The sequence below is a fragment of the Lucilia cuprina genome, chromosome 3, assembly GCF_022045245.1.
Source record: "Lucilia cuprina isolate Lc7/37 chromosome 3, ASM2204524v1, whole genome shotgun sequence".
In the NCBI taxonomy this organism is placed as follows: domain Eukaryota; kingdom Metazoa; phylum Arthropoda; class Insecta; order Diptera; family Calliphoridae; genus Lucilia; species Lucilia cuprina.
This window is the reverse complement of record NC_060951.1, coordinates 41,921,270-41,944,065: the sequence shown is the minus strand read 5'-3', so window position 1 is coordinate 41,944,065 and position 22,796 is coordinate 41,921,270. Positions and strand designations below refer to the sequence as shown.

Genomic DNA, 22,796 nt, shown 5'->3' with positions numbered 1-22,796 from the left:
CACTGTAAATTGTTATATGCTGTAGTTTTTGCGCAGCATTAAACGCGTAAAGTTAGGAAAAATGGCGTTGTTTTGTAAATGAGTGAGCTTTAAATGTTTAAAAAGTGTATAATTATTATTTTACCTTAAATAATTGTATGGCTTAGATGTAGTTGCTTTAATGAATAATATGAACTTGATGCAGCCATTGTGCTATGATTTTATTCATAAGCGTCAGCGACAACTATTGAAATGTTGTCTCACTGAAAATCATGTTCCATTAGTAGATGTATTCACTCACTTACGTGGTTGGTTTAGGAAGGTAATAAATTATGTTAATAAAATAGACTCCGTAGACTAGTCAAAAAGCGAAAAAGAAGTAGAATTTAATCCATGGAAGTACTGAAAAAGACCAGAAGAATTGATGATTTTAACACATTTTAAAGGAAGGATTTTTTTATTTGATTCCAAATTCACTGTATCTCTGGAAGTAACTTTTATGTTCTTTTTTTGAAGTCTACATGAAGTTTAATTGTAGTTGACTCAAATAATTGTTCAATTCACAATCGATGTCGTATCGCTGTTTTGCAACACTGTAGTATGTTGGCGGTGTATTAAACACTGAAAATCCTAGGTTATACCACGTTGGTTCGGTGAGAGCTCTCCAGTCGATATATACCTTTATATTTATTTGGTCTCCAGCAAATTAAACAAACATAACATCAAACGAGTAAGTAAAACGAAAACACGCAATTAATGCAAACAATGCATAAATTGGAAACAGTTATAGGGAGTAATACACTGAATTGGTAAGAGTGAGACTCAATTCTATCGAAAGCTTGGCCTGATCGTCCTTAAGAATCAATGGCGATGAGAAGAGAGTTGTTCCCCAACTCATAAACATTTTTTAATTAAATTTTTTGAAACAAAAACAAATCAATATAAAAAAAATTACGACATACTACGATACAACCTTACAACACCGATTGTGAGTTGGACAATTATTTGAGTCAAATTTCTTGTATTATAATACAATTTAACTTCCTAATGACTTCAAAAAAAGTACAAAATAATATACTTTCAATTTAAAAATAATTTAATTTTTTTCGCTTCTTTGGAAATCAATATATATCACATCCACAGTGCTACTTTTGAAGGGATGATAAATGTTATTCTTTTGAAAGAAGCCAAAGGACTTTTGCATATGCTCGTCAATCAATAGTCTAGTCCATAGATAAATCAATAGAATAGTACATAGAATCGGTCGGTTGACTAGTCACTAGACTACTCCATTGTACATTGACTTATCAATACTCCAATATACAGACTAATCAACAGTATAATCTATAGTCAATATACTAGCCCTACATCTAGTCCCGAAAGTAGTTCATAGACTAGCCAAGGGGCTAGTAAATAAACTAGTCAATAGACTAGTCAATATATCTGTCAAATAACTATTGGACTGACTTTAGCCTATTGTAGTAAATAAACTAAACTATTTATAGTTTCATTCAGTTGATAATTGCTTTCAATTAATAAACTGAGAAAACGATTCAATGGACTAGTCAATAGAACTATAGGCTCACTTGTAGTTCATAAACTAATCCACAGAATAGACAATAGACTTTTAGATGAATAATTTAGATCTCGTTTGGCTGAGATCGAGTAATTACTTTTATAAAGATAAAACGACTATTTACAAAGTAGATTAGTCGTCGTCATCATAATTTTAATGATTTCAATTATATAATAAAATTAACATAAACAGTTTGAGAATTACAAAGTTTTTCTTTCAATTTATCATATTTAATTTAGAATACTGATCTTACTACCCACCTCTATCTCTAAACACATACACTTTCAATTACTGTTGTTTATTGTAATCAATTAAAAAAATTGCGTCACTTTTAATGTAAATCCCCATTTTCCCATAATCATCATCATCATCGTCGTAGTTGTCATGATAATTTCAAATATCAAACTAAGGTTGTGTTAAAAAGTTTTCATTTGTTGCACATTTTTTCTCATCTCATAATTTACGGGTTTTGTTGTAAAGTATTTTTCTTTTTTTATAAAAGATTGTAATTTTTAAAATATTTTTTTAATAAATTGCAACCATGTATCCATGTCTTAGACCAGTGTGTTTGTAATAAATTTACTTTATTGAAGTTCATTCGCTGACGCAGAATAGTTTGATGAGTACACAAGTAGTTATTAATAAAGTTGTAATAATTTATATTAATTATTAATTTAGATCGACGGACTTTGAGTTCTATTTTCTAGTGATGTTATAAAGGGGAGTTTAAATATTCAATTAACTACAATAAATTGTCGTAATTATTAAAATGTTTAGATGGAATTTAGTTTGATGAATTGAATGAGCTGATGTGATGACAGTAAATATTTTTCAAAAGCTAAGATTTAATGAAATAATCTTAATTGAGCCATGTGGATAATTTTGTATCGATTTATCTGAATTGAAAAGTACTTCTCTATATTGTATCAGTTATGTTAAAAAATATATCTTGCTCCATGTGTGATCCTTTCGAGGTCCCTTTTTAGAATTTCCTAGTACATTTGTGTAATCCATATTTGTGATTATTAGTTTAGTGGAGAGAGCAGTACTGATTTTTAGAATATGACTTCTCGCTAGAATTTTGAAATATAAAAAGATCTTCGTCTTCTTTAAAAGTTTTTTCCTTTAACTAATAAATTTCATCATTATTCTATGCAAAGAAATATGAAGTGGGAAGCCTTATACTTCATATAAAATGTCCACTAATAAATTAACAGCTAAATCCGGTTCAACCGTTCCAATATTTTCTGTATATATTTTTATAATTCAAATACAACATACTGCCATACATTCAATAAATTATTATTTATGTGCAACAACAGCAGCAGCAACAACAATCGACAACATAACATGAATACTGATGATGTTGATAATTACAGGCCATCATTACAGCATTAATATTGAAAAATTGCCATAAATTACAGTGTTAAATGCAGATTTTAGTTTTTTTGCTTGCTGGTTCAAAACTAGTGACAAATCAGAGCCAAAGGCAGAGTAATATTTTTTAAAAAATGTATTTTAATTAATGAATGATTTTTATAAACATACATGAGACTAAAACATGAGTTAGAGACAAAAAAAAAGAATAATTTATATTATTAGAAAACTAAATATACAAATGAAATCTCTCTTCTATGCAGGAAATATTAAACAAAAAACATTTATGAATAAAACAGCTTGAATTTTCTTTTAAATATTAGTTTTCATTTTATATAAAATGCATTGTCATTGCTTTCTAACAGACCCATATTATTGCATTCCTCTTTTTTGTTTTTCTTTTTCATCAATTCTAGTTTGATTGACACATCTAGTGAAAGTACGACATGCAGCTTGCAACGTCTGCAATAATGATGCGTAATTATTTATTTGATATTTTTATTAATAATCGACATTTTTTATGAGAGCAGTTTTTTAATATGTTTTTCCCTTTATAGAAACAATAGGATTATGAACATTTCATAATAGTGTGTTTAATACTTAATATGCAATTGCTTAGCTGCCAAGGGTTGCCAGGACATTTTGGTATAATTAGTGAATTTAAATATAATTTTGAGAATTTCTGGAAATGGATATCTTTATCAGGCATAGAGAATTAAAGTTTAAAATGGAACTGGTAACAATATAGATTAGACTATAGATTATACTATAGATTCGACTATAGACTAGACTGTAGACTAGACTATAGACTAGACTATAGACTAGACTATAGACTAGACTACAGACTAGACTATAGACTAGACTGTAGACTAGACTATAGCCTAGACTATAGACTACAGACTAGACTATAGACTAGAATATAAACTAGACTATACTATAGACTAGACTATAGACTAGACTGTAGACTAGGCTGTAGACTAGACTATAGACTAGAATATAGACTAGACTGTAGACTAGACTATAGATTAGACTATAGACTAGATTATAAACTAGACTATAGACTAGACTATAGACTAGACTATAGACTAGACTATAGACTAGACTATAGACTAGACTATAGACTAGACTATAGACTAGACTATAGGCTAGACTATAGACTAGACTATAGACTAGACTGTAGACTAGACTATAGACTAGACTATAGACTAGACTGTAGACTAGACTATAGACTAGACTATAGATTATACTATAGACTAGACTTTAGACTATACTATAGACTAGACTTTAGACTAGACTTTAGACTAGACTTTAGACTAGACTTTAGACTAGACTTTAGACTTGACTATAGACTAGACTATAGACTAAACTATAGTTTAGACTATAGACTAGACTATAGTTTAGACTATAGATTAGACTAAGTACTATATTAAAGGCTATTTTATATTTTTGTGTTATAGATTTGGCAACCCTATTAATAATCAGTTTACAAGATTTTTTACTTGCGCTTACGTTAAATAATAGATAAACCATCTGGAAAGATTTTTTCTTGATACATAAAAACCTCTCAAACGCCATAACATTTTTTTGATTGTTGTTACAACATTTGGTTTTATGTGTCATCCAAGCATGAGTTTATTATTCCAAATACAAAAAAAAATAGTACAATACAATAAAGATCGCTACGGAAATGTTAGGTACTATGTACTTAACACAATAACAACTATTATGATATCCTTGCAAACGTCCTTTATATACATACATACATGTATAGATAGATATGTACTTAAATAGAACACACAACAACAATGTTGTACATATAACCATATACAATTGTAAAGGAAGAAAATAAATATCATTTTATGTTTAAATAACATGTTTGTGTGTATGTTATTTTTTAATAACATGCAACACAATACAATCAGCAAATACAATAGAACGCTCTATACAAAATATTACATATAGCAACGAATATTATCTTGTATCAAATAATGCTGTTTTGCGGTTTTTGTTTACTTTTTACACTAAATATTCTATTATCAATATCAGGGTTTGATGAGAGAGCATGATGGTTTTGTTTGTTGAGAACTTAATGCCATGTTGTTACATGATGAGGTCCTTGTTTATAAAGCATCATGCACACAGTTCCATGGATTCATTGAATTCCTTATTAAGTTCACAGGTAAAAGGCCATATGACAACATCATTTTAAAAACTACCCTTGAAAATATTTGTCAATATATTCTTTGTCTAATATTTTTTTATTTTGAGGGATGTTTCATCATTCTTTTGTCATTGTCATGTGAAAATTCATCAACATTTTTTTTATCAAATCCCAAAAAAATATTGGTTACGTTTCATGTTTTTTTGTTTAAAATGACAAACAATTGTCGATCGTTGGTTGTTTGTGCAGTTTTCTCCTTATAATCTAAATTAATAAAATGAGATGGGTTGGTTCCTGTTTATTGTTTGTTCATATAAATACTTTTCATTTTTAATTTAAAGAACTCATACCCGTATTTATTGTTAATTTTTTTATGCAGCATTATCTTTTATTTGTGTAGTTGTGTATTTTCCTAGTGTGCGTGAGTGTACTCTTATGAATACATATTTCTTTCTGTCTTTCATGTTGTTTTTTTAGTTTTCATGTTTATTTTTGTCAAGTTGTCACTTGTGGTTGGTTGACAATTAGTGTGACAATGTGTTGACATTAGTTTGTTGTGATTGTGTATTTTATGTCTTACTTTTTCAGGCACCCTATTGGTTGTCAGGGCTTAACCAATGATCAAAAGAGGAGAAATTATTTAAAATGGAACTTAAAGAAAATTTTTGATTTTTTTTAATTAAAACACTGAATTATTTATATCAGATCAATAGAACTTTATGTACTTAGAAGCACAAATATCAGAAAATGATTTACTTCTATAAAAATATACCTAATAGTAGTAATAAAATTTGATACAAAGTTATTTCTTGAATCAAAAATTTTCACTAAATTTTTATAAGGATCTGTCCATTATTCACTTTTTCCCCATATAAGACGTTTTTGATAATTCTAAATATATATGGGAGTAAAAAGTGGTTAAAGTGGTTTTCTTGATTGTCTTACACAATATAAAGCTGGAGGCCCACACTACGCGTTCTAGGCTTTATCGCATGTTATTCGTCTGTCAAAAAAGTAGAAACAATGTATTTGTATGCTGAAAGTTACAAGCACAAAAGCGTAGAAAAACTTGATGCATAGAATGCTCAAAGTAGATCTACTTTCTACTTTTATAAGCGTCACAAGCGGCGCGCGAACATGTCAGATGATTTGGACATTTTATATTTTTAAACAAGTAGGAAAGTATAGTCGGCATGGCCGACCATATAATACCCTACACTATGAGTATATTTCTAAAATGTTTGCTTTTTATAAAGAAAATTTTATGTTGAATATTATTCCAAAATATTTAAGCAATTTATTGATAAAAAAACTAAAATTTCTAAATGAGGCTTTATATAGGTCAAATATGGGCCGATCCTCGGTAAATTTGGGAAAAGGATATATTTTTAAATAACAGTTAGTTTTGTTGAGTGTCATTGTGATACAAATGGTTACAGGTCAATTTTAGACGTTTAAGACATTTTTTGAAGGGGTTTTTGTATGGGGGCTAGGGTCAAATAAGGGCCGATCCTTACGAAAATCTGCAGTGTCAGTTATACTTATATAAGACTTATTTGTGCCAATTTTTAGAGAGATAATAGAATATCTGACGTAGTTATGGCATTCAAATCGGGAGGTACGGTTGTATGGGGGCTAGGTGAAATAATGGACCGATTTCAACCAATAGGCTTCGTCCCTGTGCCAAAAAACATGCTTCGTCCAAATTCCATCAAATTATCTTGAAAATTTACACAAAATATTTGCTATTTCTTTAGAAAAAAAGTACCAAAAAGGGGGAAAATGGAAAATTTAATTAAAACTCATTGAGCCAGTTTTTATAAAATAAAAATAGTTTATTTACTCACTCAAAATTAGCTATTGTTATGTTATTTTGGAATTAGGGTACTAAAGCAACTATTGGTGCAAATTCGGGAAAATTGTTTGGTACTTTTTGAAAGCACAATTTTTCCGGAACAAATGAATGCACATTTTTTATTTTATTTTTATTTTCGAAAAAGTATAAACCGAGACAAAATGGGGGTAAATGATCTGTTTTACTAGATAATTTTGTAAAACTATTTCTACTATTTCATCATTCCATTTGTATTTTGTAAATTATACTTTTTGAATATAGAAAATAAAATAAAATTATATCAAAGGTTTATAAAAATTTGATTTATAAACCTTTGATATAATTTTATGAATAAGACCCTTAATGAATATTATTCTATATGGGAGATATATTGGTACTTTTTTATTTGTATTTTGTTTGAATAGCGAAGCACCCAGGGTTATTCTCGTTATTATATAAAAGCTAGTTTTTTGTAGACGTTTATAAAATTTCTGGTCGTAAATAGGATAAAGGATAATGAAATTAATGAAAAAGTAAGGTTTAGATCGAAGGTTTCTTAGAACGTTTAATAAAGAAAAAAGCTAGATTTTTTTGCTAAAAGTGCAAAAAAAATTAAGCTTTTTTTCTTTATTAAACGTTATTGTTTCTTTTTTTTTTTTGTTAAATTATTGAAGATTTTTTCATACATAAAGATCATTAATCAGTGTGAAATTGTTTTCCATGAATATCGATTTTTTACTGATCGAGTTCTCTTTCTTAATAGAAATCTTATTAATTTAATGAGATTTACATATTCTGGTAAATACGTTTTTTAAAGTTTGATTTCTAATCGCAAGTTTATAAAATCAAAAATTGTACCAATAATAGATCTAATTTATTTTTTAAGTTTGATTTCTGAACGTAAGTTTATGAGATTAAAAATTTCAACCGATCTAGATTATTTTCTCTATAATAATCTTGATCATTTAACTATTCTTTTTAGAAAAGGTCCTCTTAAATATAGTAGAAGATTTCAAAAATATATTTTTTCGAATTTAATTCCATCGTCCCTATTTATGCTTTTTTACTATAATCAGAAGCAGATTTTTGCTTGAATATTTAATAATTGTAACAACAGTTTCTGTTATTCTGTAACTATTTCTAACTGTTTTTACTCTGTTTAATTTTATTCTAACATACACAATTACTACTCTATATGTATATAACATTTTGGCGTCTTATTACCAATTAAAAATTATAAATTTCCAAAGAAATCACAAGTCAGTTAATTGGCCGAAAACACTTTAATATCATCTGGCCACAGCCAAAGTGTTGTTTCTACATACATAGTACATATTTTTGTTGCTATTTTTTCTTCTAAATAACACAAAACTGTATTTTTAACACACAACATTTTAAATTATGACCATTATGTGGCGTGCAGTTACAATTAATGCAAGTAGTTACTGTGTAAGGTAACAAAATTAAAGAAAAAAAAAACTAAAACCATGAAAACAACTGCTACTTAAAAATATTTCGAACACCGTCTTAACGGTTGATAAATTGTTTGCATATAAAATAAAACTAAAGATGAATACTAAAAAAACAAAATATCTATGACTTACATTAGTTTCGCTTGGTGACTCTATCAAATCTTTAAAAAAAACAAGACGTTCCATACAAAAAAAAGAAAAAGTTTGTTATAAAATACCAAAAAGAGAAATATTTTATGCAATGTAAAAAAATGTTATGAATAATAAAAAAACTAAAACACGAGTCTCTTAACAGATTAATGAACATGTGCCAGGTGCCATGATCAACCAAGCCAAACAAGTGTCGAGTACGCATTTCCACTTAGTTATACTTTGATCTAGAAGAAAAATTAAGTTTATATAGACTCAGCCAAATCATTTAAGAATTAACTAGAAATAAAGCTAAAACAGAGTACATATTTAACATTGGTTTCGTATTAATGTAACAACAAAAGAAATTGTAATAAATTTTTTTAATTAAAAATCTAATGGCAATTTCTTTAAACTCTAACATATAACAATTTGTGGAATTTTATATAGTCGACTATGGACTAGACTGTAGATTAGACTATAGACTAGACTATAGGCTAGTCTATGGACTAGACTATAGACTAGACTATAGACTAGACTATAGACTAGACTATAGACTAGACTATAGACTAGACTATAGACTAGACTATAGACTAAACTATAGACTAGATTGAATAGCGAAGCACCCAGGGTTATTCTCGTTATTATATAAAAAAGCTAGTTTTTTGTAGACGTTTATAAAATTTCTGGTCGTAAATAGGATAAAGGTAATGAAATTAATGAAAAAGTAAGGTTTAGATCGAAGGTTTCTTAGAACGTTTAATAAAGAAAAAAGCTAGATTTTTTTGCTAAAAGTGCAAAAAAAATTAAGCTTTTTTTCTTTATTAAACGTTATTGTTTCTTTTTTTTTTTTGTTAAATTATTGAAGATTTTTTCATACATAAAGATCATTAATCAGTGTGAAATTGTTTTCCATGAATATCGATTTTTTACTGATCGAGTTCTCTTTCTTAATAGAAATCTTATTAATTTAATGAGATTTACATATTCTGGTAAATACGTTTTTTAAAGTTTGATTTCTAATCGCAAGTTTATAAAATCAAAAATTGTACCAATAATAGATCTAATTTATTTTTTAAGTTTGATTTCTGAACGTAAGTTTATGAGATTAAAAAATTTCAACCGATCTAGATTATTTTCTCTATAATAATCTTGATCATTTAACTATTCTTTTTAGAAAAGGTCCTCTTAAATATAGTAGAAGATTTCAAAAATATATTTTTTCGAATTTAATTCCATCGTCCCTATTTATGCTTTTTTACTATAATCAGAAGCAGATTTTTGCTTGAATATATAATAATTGTAACAACAGTTTCTGTTATTCTGTAACTATTTCTAACTGTTTTTACTCTGTTTAATTTTATTCTAACATACACAATTACTACTCTATATGTATATAACATTTTGGCGTCTTATTACCAATTAAAAATTATAAATTCCAAAGAAATCACAAGTCAGTTAATTGGCCGAAAACACTTTAATATCATCTGGCCACAGCCAAAGTGTTGTTTCTACATACATAGTACATATTTTTGTTGCTATTTTTTCTTCTAAATAACACAAAACTGTATTTTTAACACACAACATTTAAATTATGACCATTATGTGGCGTGCAGTTACAATTAATGCAAGTAGTTACTGTGTAAGGTAACAAAATTAAAGAAAAAAAAAACTAAAACCATGAAAACACCTGCTACTTAAAAATATTTCGAACACCGTCTTAACGGTTGATAAATTGTTTGCATATAAAATAAAACTAAAGATGAATACTAAAAAAACAAAATATCTATGACTTACATTAGTTTCGCTTGGTGACTCTATCAAATCTTTAAAAAAAACAAGACGTTCCATACAAAAAAAAGAAAAAGTTTGTTATAAAATACCAAAAAGAGAAATATTTTATGCAATGTAAAAAAATGTTATGAATAATAAAAAAACTAAAAACACGAGTCCTCTTAACAGATTAATGAACATGTGCCAGGTGCCATGATCAACCAAGCCAAACAAGTGTCGAGTACGCATTTCCACTTAGTTATACTTTGATCTAGAAGAAAAATTAAGTTTATATAGACTCAGCCAAATCATTTAAGAATTAACTAGAAATAAAGCTAAAACAGAGTACATATTTAACATTGGTTTCGTATTAATGTAACAACAAAAGAAATTGTAATAAATTTTTTTAATTAAAAATCTAATGGCAATTTCTTTAAACTCTAACATATAACAATTTGTGGAATTTTATATAGTCGACTATGGACTAGACTGTAGATTAGACTATAGACTAGACTATAGGCTAGTCTATGGACTAGACTATAGACTAGACTATAGACTAGACTATAGACTAGACTATAGACTAGACTATAGACTAGACTATAGACTAGACTATAGACTAAACTATAGACTAGACTATAGACTAGACTATAGACTAGACTAGAGACTAGACTAGGCTATAGACTAGACTATAGACTAGACTAGACTAGACTATAGACTAGACTATAGACTAGACTATAGACTAGACTATAGACTAGACTATAGACTAGACTATAGACTAGACTATAGACTAGACTATAGACTAGACTATAGACTAGACTATAGACTAGACTATAGACTAGACTATAGACTAGACTATAGACTAGACTATAGACTAGACTATAGACTAGACTATAGACTAGACTATAGACTAGACTATAGACTAGACTATAGACTAGACTATAGACTAGACTATAGACTAGACTATAGACTAGACTATAGACTAGACTATAGACTAGACTATAGACTAAACTATAGACTAGACTATAGACTAGACTATAGACTAGACTATAGACTAGACTATAGACTAGAATATAGACTATACTATAGACTAGACTATAAACTAGACTATAGACTAGACTATAGACTAGACTATAGACTAGACTATAGACTAGACTATAGACTAGACTATAGACTAGACTATAGACTAGACTGTAGACTAGACTATAGACTAGACTGTAGACTAGACTATAGACTAGACTATAGACTAGACTATAGACTAGACTATAGACTAGACTATAGACTAGAATATAGACTAGAATATAGACTAGAATATAGACTAGAATATAGACTAGACTATAGACTAGACTATAGACTAGACTATAAACTATAGACTAAACTATAGACTAGACTATATACTAGACTATAGACTAGACTAGACTATAGACTAGACTATAGACTAGACTATAGACTAGACTATAGACTAGACTATAGACTAGACTATAGACTAGACTATAGACTAGACTATAGACTAACGACTAGACTATAGACTAGACTATAGACTAGACTATAGACTAGACTATAGACTAGACTATAGACTAGACTAGACTAGACTATAGACTAGACTATAGACTAGACTATAGACTAGACTATAGACTAGACTATAGACTAGACTATAGACTAGACTATAGACTAGACTATAGACTAGACTATAGACTAGACTATAGACTAACTATAGACTAGACTATAGACTAGACTATAGACTAGACTATAGACTAGACTATAGACTAGACTATAGACTAGACTATAGACTAGACTATAGACTAGACTATAGACTAGACTATAGACTAGACTATAGACTAGACTATAGACTAGACTATAGACTAGACTATAGACTAGACTATAGACTAGACTATAGACTAGACTATAGACTAGACTATAGACTAGACTATAGACTAGACTATAGACTAGACTATAGACTAGACTATAGACTAGACTATAGACTAGACTATAGACTAGACTATAGACTAGACTATAGACTAGACTATAGACTAACTATAGACTAGACTATAGACTAGACTATAGACTAGACTATAGACTAGACTATAGACTAGACTATAGACTAGACTATAGACTAGACTATAGACTAGACTATAGACTAGACTATAGACTAGACTATAGACTAGACTATAGACTAGACTATAGACTAGACTATAGACTAGACTATAGACTAGACTATAGACTAGACTATAGACTAGACTATAGACTAGACTATAGACTAGACTATAGACTAGACTATAGACTAGACTATAGACTAGACTATAGACTAGACTATAGACTAGACTATAGACTAGACTATAGACTAGACTATAGACTAGACTATAGACTAGACTATAGACTAGACTATAGACTAGACTATAGACTAGACTATAGACTAGACTATAGACTAGACTATAGACTAGACTATAGACTAGACTATAGACTAGACTATAGACTAGACTATAGACTAGACTATAGACTAGACTATAGACTAGACTATAGACTAGACTATAGACAAGACTATAGACTAGACTATAGACTAGACTATAGACTAGACTATAGACTAGACTATAGACTAGACTATAGACTAGACTATAGACTAGACTATAGACTAGACTATAGACTAGACTATAGACTAGACTATAGACTAGACTATAGACTAGACTATAGACTAGACTATAGACTAGACTATAGACTAGACTATAGACTAGACTATAGACTAGACTATAGACTAGACTATAGACTAGACTATAGACTAGACTATAGACTAGAATTATATACTAGGCTACACACTTTTTAAAAATTACTTACCAATTTTGGATTACGAAAAAGTTTTCCAAAATTTTCCTAAAAGCCTTCATTAGATTCATGTCAATATATCTTACCTTAAGTAGGGCATTATAACTTAAAGATATAATATTCTTTTATAAACTTACAGTTATATTTTCATGTCTACATAATTTAGCGCACAGTTGGTCACTTCTTTTTTTATGTTGTTAGACGTTTGTCCCTATTATTATTATTCTCATTAGAAACCATCATTTGAATTCACTTAAGCTTGACTTTTTGTTTTGTAATACAAAAAAGAAAAACCATCATATTAAATTGTAATTCATATAGAAAAGTAACAAATAAATGTGGTCTTATGTGCATTTTACATCTTCAACAATCTTTTTACAACATTTGTTGTTACCAGAGCTCCCAGCTGTTGTTATAAACAGAAGATACCTTAAGAAAGTTCCTATGAAATTTTTTAACACTTATGGTACGTGTCCAAAGATGTTTGAAAAAATAGCGGTTTTAAATACAATTCAAAAAAAAGCTGAAAAATTACAAAGGGTAACTGGCCATTGCACACATTATTATTGTATTTATGAAAAATAAAACAACAAAAATATATATTTTAACAATTAAAGTGTGTTTTTCTATTTTTTTATAACATTTCCAACACTTTTCCATTTACGAGTTTAATAAAAGTTTAATTGTGGTTACATGTAATCATTTTTGTAACAAGTGATCGTATGTGTGTATCATGTGTTTTTTTATCCACTTTGATCGTCCTCACTGAACACGCGCATAAAATTGCAATTTAATTAAGTCTAGATTTTAGTTTTTCCTCAGAAGAAAATAATGAAAAATTATAAAACAATTGCTTGGAGAAACCTTTTTTTATTACAGACAATATTTATAAAAATTTGTTAGATTTAAAAACAGGTTTTTGTATTTGTTTTAGATAAAGAAGTTTAAGTTTTATTTTTTTAAAAACATTTTAAAGTTTTGTTAAAAATTTATTTGAAACATTATCTTTGTAATTTTTTTTTGTCATAATTTATTTTTGAATATTTTTCATTTCAATTTTTTAAAAAAAAAACTTTTGTTAAATTCCTATAAAACATTTTGATAACGTTTATTTTCTAAACAAATTTTCTTTTAAAGAATTTCTCAAAAATTTTCTTTTAAAGAATAAAGTTCTATAGATTGTCTTTTTTATAGAAAATTTTGTAAATTTAATTTTATAGAATTTTTATCTTTTAAAGAAAACATTCGATAAATTGTATTTCCAATAATTTTTCTTCTTACAGAATTTTCTTCTTTAATAGAAAATTTTCGATGAATATTAATTTTATAAAGAAAGTTTTCGATAAATTTCATCTATTATAGAAAATTTTCAATAAATTTTTTACGTTTTTAGAAAATGTTCGAAAAAAGTTTCTTTTCTGTAGAAATTTTTCGATTTTTTTTTTCTTTTCTACATAAAATTTTTGATAAATTAATTTCTTTTATGGAAAAATGTTCTACAAAATTTTATGTAATTGTTCTTCTTTTATACAAAATTTTCAATAATTTCATTCTTTTGTAAAAAATTTACAAAAATTTTCTTCTTTTATAGAAAATTTCCGAAATATTTCTTATTTTATTGGAAATTTTCTTTTTTTATAGAAAATTTTGGTAAATTTTCTTTTTTATAAAAAGCGTTGGTAAATTTTCTCTTATAAAACAGTTTTGATAAATTTTCTTCTTTCATATAAAATGTTTAATAATTATTCTTTTTTTTATACAAAATTTTCAATAATTTTTTTCTTTTGTAGAAAATATCCAATAATTTTTCTTCTTTAATGGAAAAGTTTTGATAAAATTTCTTCCTTCATAGAAAAACTTTCTTCATTTATAGAGAATTTTAAGATAAATTTTATTCTCTTTTAGAAAATTTTCGATAAGTTTTCTTCTTCTTTTCGGAAATTTTTCGTAAAATTTTCTCCTTTTATAAAAATATTTTAGATAAATTTTTATCTTTTATAAAAAACGTTCGATTAATCTATTTACTATAATTGTTTTTCTTACACAGACCTTTATTGATAAAGTTTCTTATTTTAGATATTTTAGTATAAGTATTATATTTTATAGAAAATTTTTATTTTTTATACAAACTTTTCAAAATGTTTTCATAATTTTTTTTATTTTATTAATTAATTTTGAAATCTTATTATATAGAAAGTTTTGATAAATTTTTCTTTTATAGAATATTTAAAAAAAATAATTTTTAATAGAAAATTATTGATAAATTTTTATTTTTTTAAAAAAATATTTTGATAAATATCTTAATAATAAATTTTAAAAATATTTTTGATTGTAAAAAAACATAATGATGTTTTTAAATATTATTAAATTATATCTTTAACTTAATTGTCACGTACATGTTAGTTTAACTCAATTTTTAGTTTTATAACTAAAAAATTAATAAAACGGTTTTCGAAATTGTGCGTGCCGGATATAAAAACCATTTTTTATAAAATTTTCAATACAAAAAAAAAACTCCAGACGTCTTTATAATCTATTGACTTTATCCAATAATATTTGTTTGTGTGTGTCTAAGTTTGTTAGTAAAAATTTTTTTTAACCGTAACATATCGATTTGGATAATTTGTTATACATAATTAAATGTTGATACAAAAAAGTTAATAACATTAAAATTAACGCAAAAAAAATCTCACAACACAACAATTTGAAATGCAAATTATATAATAGGGGCTCAAAACTAAAAAAGAATATAAAGAAACAACAAAAGTATAAAAATTTGAAAAGAAATAGGTGCTTCCTGCTAACCCGAAATCAAACCACACAATCAAAAATAATTATAAAACGCACTCATTATGGACATAATTCAAAAAAAGTTGTCTTTTGTGATATTTAGACGAAAAAAAAAACAAAATACTAAAAACAACAAAATTTGAAAATACATATATTTGTCTGAATAAAAAACATTCGATTATAATTTTCCAATTTCCGTTCAAGGTTTTTTTTTTTTTTGATCTTAGACCGCTGTTGTCCAACACAAATTAAAGAACTGAAAAAAAACGTTAATAAATCCCCCAAATTGCTTTTGTTAACAAAAAAATCTATAACTGTATGAATAATAAGTGTATAAGCCAAAATATAATATAAATTTAGAAAAAAGAACATCTTTAGGCAGCAGCCTTAAACAAAAAAAAAAAAAAAAAAAAACGACACAATCATCTTGGTCGCCAGAGTCATCATCGTACAGTCAGTCTAATATGTAGTAAAACAAATTGATGATAATAGTGGTTTTGGTTATTTCATAGGGAGCTATGGTGATGATTGTGGGTACCATCATCACCATCTTCAGTAAATTGTATTCATTCATAAATGTTTCATTTTTATTTGAATTTCTTTAACAAAAACAGCCTCCAATAATCATCTACACAACAATACTCATACAAATAACAACATAAAAATTAATAATTTAAATTTATGAAAAACGGAAAGAAGCGCCCCTTCTTTCCATTCAAATTGAAAAAAAAAAACAAAAATGTTCTACAAAACTCTTTCAGATTTACACACTCATACATAATTCTTATAGAATCAAATAAAATTCATTGAAGAAATAACCACCAAATCGACGACATTCTACATTTGAATTAAAAAAAAGGGCTAAAAAGACAAAAGCGAAAAACAAAAACCAATACGACTGCTATTGGTCCACATATTTATATAAAACCAGACTAAATGGCCAGACACAGTTGAAACCGTAACTGATTTCTTTTAAATGTTTTATTTATTTTGTAAGAGAGGCCACAACGTAAAACACTTCTCAACCAAGTCCAAGTATTATAATTTATAGCGTCAATGTGAGTGAAATTTCTTTGGCGGTCTTTTTTCTCTAAATGATGGCACAATGAACACACATGTTTTCATTAAGTCCTCCTTAAAATTTTTTCTGTTCCATTATTGTTTAATAATTATTTCCATTTCTTTTGTTTGGCGATTTGTTTTGTAATTTTGTGGTTGAATTTTATCATAAGGAAATACTTCTTAGTATTTTAATTTTGATTTTTTTTGTACATTTTACTTCAGCTGCTAGTAAACAAGACAGTATTCGATATTCTTAATCAACTGATTAGAAAAATCTTACCAATTCTTATTCAAATATTTGTTTGTAAAAATATAATTGATCGAACATATTTCCATCAAAAAACTAAAAAAAATTTTTGGAAAATTTTCTATGATAATTTTTATAGAATAAAATTAAATTAAAATTTTCCGTAAAAAGAAAATTTTTTGAAATTTTTATAAAACAAATTTTTGAAATATTATAAAGAAAATTTAATTTTTTATGAAAATAAATTTTATACAAAAGAAAATTCATCAATACTTTTCTAAAAAGAAAAGAAATTGACCCAATTTTTTTTACAAAAAAAAAAATCTATTAAAAAAGAAAATTTATCAAAATTTTTTTTATAAAAAGAATTAAATCTATTGAAAAAGTTTTGTAAAACAAATTTATTGAAAATTTTCACAAGAAAAATCTTACCAAATCTTAATCATAAATTTTTCTGTTGAAAGAAAATTTATCGAACATTTTTCTATCAAAAAAAAAAAACTAAAATAATCTATACAAATCTATAAAGAAAGAAAATTTATTGAAAAATTTTAAATGAAACGATAATTTTCTATAAAAGAAAACAAATTTGTAACATATTAAATTTTTTTATGAAAATAAAATTTTAAATGAAACGATAACTTTCTATAAAAGAAAACAAATTTGCAACATATTAAATTTTTTTTATGAAAATAAAATGTTCTAAAAAAGAATTTATAAAAAATTTTCTAAAAAAATTAAATTGATCCAATATTTTCAAAACAAAAGAAGATTTTTCTAAAATAATTTAATATTTTCCATAAAAATAAACTTTATTGAAATAAAAAAATTTATTGAAAATGTTCTGTAAAAAATAATATTTATCGAAAATTTTTATATAAAACGATAATTTTTTATAAAAAAATTTCGAAATTATAAGAAAATTAAATTTTTAATGAAAACTAAATTTTCTACAAAATGAAATTTATTAAAACTTTTCTATAAAAAAGAAATTGATCCAAAATTTTCTAGATTTTTTTTAATTATTGAATATTTAGCATAAAAGTAAAGTATATCGAACAGTTTTGTATCAATATTTTTCATTTTTTTTTTTTTCAAAATAAGAAATTTTTTTAAAATGTTCTATAAAAAAAAGTTGGCAAACAATTTTATATAAAAAACATCTGTAAATGTATAGAACATGGCCGACCAAACACTACACTAGTGACTATTTTTAAAATGTGCATTATTTTTTTTAAGTAATTAACCATTTAATTTGATTTAAATCATAATTCCGGAATATTTCTACTTATTATTGACAAGCTATGTATTTTCTACAAGAGCGCTCATATGGGGTTAAGGGTAAATATAGGCCTATCCTGATTAACTTTAGAAAAGGAATTGTTATTTACTTAGAATTTCATCATGTTGTTAGTGTTTAAAGATGAATTTTGAACTTTGAGTCACTTTCTGAAGGGCCCGATCATTTGAAAAACTAACCAACTGCCGATTTTTATTGATATATTAAAATATTTAAATAACATAATTATAATCATAAAAGCCCTACTCAAGGAACAGGTTTGTATGGCGGTCAAAAGAAAAGTATATGCCAAATTTAATATAATTGACACACGATCTTGGACATTGACAAACAGACGGATAGACTGACATACTTAAAACCATTCCGAAAGAAATTCTGCGCCGAATTCCGTAAAACGAACTTTATTAATTTCTACAAAAAGATTATTTATCCAAATACATAAATATAAAATGTTCAATAAATTTTCCAATAAACCAAAGAACTATGTGAAAGCGAATACGATATTGCCATATAAGAGCGATTTTGATCATATTTTATTACTGAAAACAATATTGTTACAATATAATTTTTTATAGAAAAACGATATCTTAAGGAAAGGTACCATTTAACACGTATAATATCGTTCTCGATACGATCACTTATGATAGTTTTTATCACCTAAGTGATATCGTTTCGACATCGTTATAATATCGTTTGGTTTATTGGGATTTTTTTAATATTATGCAATAATATCGAAAGGAAAATTTATCAAAACTTTTGATAAAAAAAATTATCAAACCTTTTTTAAAAATTACAAAAATAAATTTTATAGAATATTTCCTAAGACAAGAATCGATCGATTAATTTGTAATTCAAATTAAAATACAGTTTTTTTTACAAATTTCCTATAAAATAAAAAAAACCGATACGATAAATTTTATAATAAAAAATCCATAAAGATATTTATACAAAAGTTTTTTATAAAAAAAAAAATGAAAAACTTTCCTTAAAAATTAATTTTTTGAAATAAAATGTATTAAACTTATAGCAAGAATCCTTTAAAAAAGTGATTTCTTTTAATTTGGTAATACTGGATAAAATGTTTTATATATTCTCATAAACGGTACCAATTATTGATCACTGCAATAAAAAAACAACAAAATACAATAAGAAATTAAAATTTAAACAATAATATTTAAAAAACATACCGGACAAAAACAAACATGTACATATGTACGTATGAAGTAGACAACAATTACAAGAGAGAATAATACATAAAACGGAGCTTTGTTTTTAAAAACTCTCCGCTTAAACAAGTAAATTGAAATGTGAGCAGAATGTAAAAAAATTAAACACAGCGAACAGTAAATATTAAGAATATGTAGGACAGACAAAAGGAGTAACAAAATAAGTTTAATAAAAAAAATTAAATAAATGAGAACAATTATTCGGAGAGAGAGTGTGTTTTCAATGCAAGAATTATAATTACAAAAAAGTGCATGTACCTACATAACAGTTGAAGTTTGTGTAATCTTTGCACATGCTAATGATTAAAGTTTTTCTAAAAGAATTACATATTTAAAATAAAAAAATTTATACAAAATATAAAGTGAAATAAATATTAATAAATTATGTATAGATGTATGAAACTAACACATTGGAACAGTACCCTACGTAGTAAGTACAAAACTATGATGCGGTCATATATACTTTGGTAGCGTGAATTGTGTATTGACAAATAATTTTTTATACATAAATATATACATATGCATTATACACATACATGCATTATACATACACAAGTGATTTTAATTGTTTTTCTATTTTCTTATTTTCTTCGCTTTAAGCTAAGATTAGCTTGATATGAGAGTTGGTATAAATTTTAATTTTGTTTTTTTTATTTTTCTTGCAGAAATTTATTAATTCCTGGTATTTACTACTTTTTTGATGACAAAATAAAACATGACTGTTGATTGCTTGCTTGTCCTTCTTTCTATCTCTTGTTCTACATAAAAACCAAAAGAAATACATACAATGTGTAAGTGTTGTTTTTTACGCATTATTTTTGATAATATTTACATATGTACTATGTAAATTTAAGTCTAATTTGTGATCATTCTTTTTTATTATTTTGCTTACTGAAATTTCTGATCGACTGGTATTTGCTTTAGTAAACAACAAGAAAAATCGATAAAAAAATAATATAAATGAAGATGTTTGTTTGTTGTTATAAAACCAAAACGCAACTTTTGATATGAAACAAACAATATTTTCGGCTGTGACATTTAGTACTGCATTTAAAAAATATTATTATTATGCTATTGTTTTAAAGTTAAATATTTTTTGTAAATTTTTCTCAAAAAGAAATTCATCAACTACTTTTATCCCCGTGACAAATCTTGTGTATAATAAAAGTACAGCAACTAAAACATGTGTTTTATAGTGTCTAGTATGTAGTCTAATCTATAGTATATTCTACAGTATAGTCTGTATAGTCTAGTCTATAGTCTAGTCTATAGTCTAGTCTATAGTCTAGTCTATAGTCTAGTCTATATTCTAGTCTATAGTCTAGTCTATATTCTAGTCTATAGTCTAGTCTATAGTCTAGTCTATAGTCTAGTCTATAGGCTAGTCTATAGGCTAGTCTATAGTCTAGTCTATAGTCTAGTCTAGTCTATAGTCTAGTCTATAGTCTAGTCTGTAGTCTAGTCTATAGTCTAGTCTATAGTCTAGTCTATAGTCTAGTCTATAGTCTAGTCTATAGTCTAGTCTATAGTCTAGTCTATAGTCTAGTCTATAGTCTAGTCTATAGTCTAGTCTATAGTCTAGTCTATAGTCTAGTCTATAGTCTAGTCTATAGTCTAGTCTATAGTCTAGTCTATAGTCTAGTCTATAGTCTAGTCTATAGTCTAGTCTGTAGTCTAGTCTATAGTCTAGTCTATAGTCTAGTCTATAGTCTAGTCTATAGTCTAGTTTGTAGTGTAGTATATAGTCTAGTGTATAGTATTCTGTAGTCTTTTTTATAGACAGTCTGTAAACTAGTCCATAAAATAGTCTATAGTCTAATATATAGTTTGGTCTATAGTCTAGTTTATTCTCTTGTCATAGACTATTCTACAGTCATGTATATAGTCTAGTCTATTATCTAGTCTGCTATATTTGAACATATACATATAGTTACATCAAACCTTTGACCCGATCCTAAATGCTCTTGGTAGGGTGAATTGTGTTTTGGAATATAATTCTTCATATATATAAAAATACATAAATATATGCACACATAATTTTTTTATTAATTTCTGTTTATTTTATTTTCTATTGTTTAATACAGATATTTTAATTTTGATTTTTTTTATTGCAGAATTTCATTATTACCTAGTATTCACATCGTTTTTGATGACGAACTGAAACATGATTGATTTTGCTTGTCCTTTTTTCTTCTGCATACGAACTGAAAAAAACATAAAAGGTAAATGTTGTTTTGATAGTATTTATTACCTATGTAAACTTAGGCTTATTTGTGATCATTCTTTTTAATTATTTGGTTATTAAAATTACTGATCGACTGGTATTTGCTTATGAATGATAGAATGAAGGTGTTTTTTGTTATTTTAAAATCTAAAAAAAACTCTTGATACACATAAAACTAAATGTTCTATCTATCTTTCTTGGTACATGTTAGATTTAATTTCAAATAGTTTCAGTCTAGTTAAAGTGTACACTGGTCTTTAGTATAGTCTAGTCTATTGTATAGTCTATAGTCTATTCTTTTTTTGGTTAAATTTATATATTAAAACAGTACCGTACATTCATACATACTAACTACAAACCTTTGCCCCGGCCCTAAATATTCTTTGTAGGGTGAATTGTGTAATGTACTTATATGTTTTTTTTTTAATTTCTATACTTTAACACACATTTTAATTTTGATTTTTTCTTTTCTTGCAGAATTTTATAGTTTCCAGGTATTTACTTATATTTTGATGACAAAATAAAACAAGATTGTTGTTGATTGTTTGCCCTTCTTTCTCTTCTTGTTCTACATACCAATAGAAAGCATACATTGTGTAAGTGTTGTTTTTTACGCATTATTTTATTTATTTATAAACTATGTATATTTAAGTCTTATTTGTAATCATCCTTTTTAATTATTTGCTTATTGTAATTTCTGTTTCACTGGTATTTGCTTTAGTAAACGACAAGTAAAATCATTAGAAAAATCATTTTTTTGTAGGATATAGGATAGTAGGTAGTAAAGACTAGTGTATAGTGTATTTTATGATCTAGTATATAGTCTAATCTA

General features: G+C 26.2%; 1 long non-coding RNA gene across 2 annotated transcripts in view; it reads left to right on the top strand.

Annotated features, from left to right (window-relative positions):
• Positions 1-22,796, top strand: part of LOC124418689 — a 207,673-nt gene that overhangs the window by 183,931 nt on the left and 946 nt on the right. For both annotated transcript variants that reach the window (XR_006940150.1, XR_006940149.1), the window contains exons 5-7: positions 20,406-20,531; positions 21,855-21,962; positions 22,442-22,560. This is a non-coding gene — a long non-coding RNA (uncharacterized LOC124418689). The remainder of the gene's footprint in view (positions 1-20,405; positions 20,532-21,854; positions 21,963-22,441; positions 22,561-22,796) is intronic.